The sequence below is a fragment of the Aethalodelphis obliquidens genome, unplaced genomic scaffold (genome assembly GCF_003676395.1).
Source record: "Aethalodelphis obliquidens isolate GAN/ISIS:26980383/991018 unplaced genomic scaffold, ASM367639v1 scaffold102, whole genome shotgun sequence".
NCBI classification, from domain to species: Eukaryota; Metazoa; Chordata; class Mammalia; order Artiodactyla; family Delphinidae; genus Aethalodelphis; species Aethalodelphis obliquidens.
In genome coordinates, this window is record NW_020838046.1 from 3,244,806 (window position 1) to 3,246,426 (window position 1,621).

The window sequence follows — 1,621 nt, forward strand, 5'->3', positions numbered from 1 at the left end:
TACAAGAGAGCGAGGCAGATCCTGGATCCATGATTTAGGGCTCTTCATGCTGGGGAGACTGACAGGTAGGGGAGGTTCATGTGGAGAGGCTCGAAGTTTCTCAGAAGGAAATCCAAATGGTGTGTGTTTTAGTGTTGATGACACAAATTTTGTTATTTTGGTTGTTGTGGCAAGGCAATTTTAGCCTTTGCTGATGCTCTATCTACTTGGAAACAAATTAAATTATCTTGCCTAAATTATTTAGCATATAAAACTGTAATAGCTAAAAAGTAACCAAAAAAGAAATCTTGAGATGCCAAAGCTCATTTAGTTGACTCTAGGAAAGACTGCATATAAGGACAATAACATTCTAGATTATATTTATTTTCACATGTATATAATTTGCATAATAAAGCTACAGCATTAGATCTGAGGTTACACTGGTTATTCTAGTACTGAAGTAAACTCAGCACAGCATTTTAGGAATCAGAATTTTTTTTTAGCTCAATGTAATTAAGGTAATTCTACCACTTGGAAATAATTAGTAAATAATCAGTATTTCATTAGGTGAGTTTCTTATTTCTGAAAGTATTTAAGCAAAGAATGGTGATTAGTAGAGTTTGGTTTCCTTGTGCACTTGAATGTGCATTATAGGAGAGATTTTAGATGACTAGGAAACTGGGCCAAATGCCTGATAAACTTAGTCTCATGATACAATGCTGTTTTGCTTTCCCTGTGGGCTCCCAAACAAGGTCCTTATTGTTCTCCATGTTTAATTATTTTTTTAATCTATTCATTGTTTATTTTAAATCGAGTCCCATGGTATATGGGTATATGGGACTCTCACATAACAAAAAATGAGAGAAGGCAGGCAACAAAGGATCATTTTCCAAAATGGCTTTGTGACTTTACTAAGAGAATTTGTGAGCATTGCTGTCTCAGGAAATCTTCCATCATATCTCTCTTTCTGAACAAATCAATCAATCAAGAAAACAATCAATCAGAATTCCTCCCACAATGCAATTCAAGTGCTCAAGGAAACTGAACTTTTCTTAAATACTTTCTGTAATGAGGAACTCACCATCTATTGAAATAATTTAAACACTGATTATTTCCAAATGCTAGAATTACCTTAATTACTTTGAGCTTAAAGGATCAATCAATCTTTTTTATTAAATAATAATATTCTAGTATCCTTTAGTTGTTCATTCAATGGCTTCAAGTCAGAACTTTTGGAATATTCTGTCTTTGAACCAAGATACACACAAAAAATTTATCTTGAATTGATGTCACAGGCTCCCAGAATGATGGTAGAGTAGTCAGGGAAGGCATCATGGAGAAGGTGGTATCTGAGAAGAATGGAAGAACAGGATATATGAACCATTTAGAAATGTGCAGGGACAATATCCCAGGAAACTGGGATGTGTTGAATAGAAAAGAAGGCAAGACCTGTGTAGTTTGAACAATACTAAGGAAGACAGAGTGTCTGGAGCAGAATGAGCAAGGAGGAACATAGAGAAAGAGATTGGAGAGGCAGTGCATAGAGAGAATAAGTAGGGCCTGGTAAACTGTGAAGGCTTTGGCAATATTTCCCTTGTGGGACTCGAGGGACATTGTTCCAGCTAATGATTAAGAACTCTCC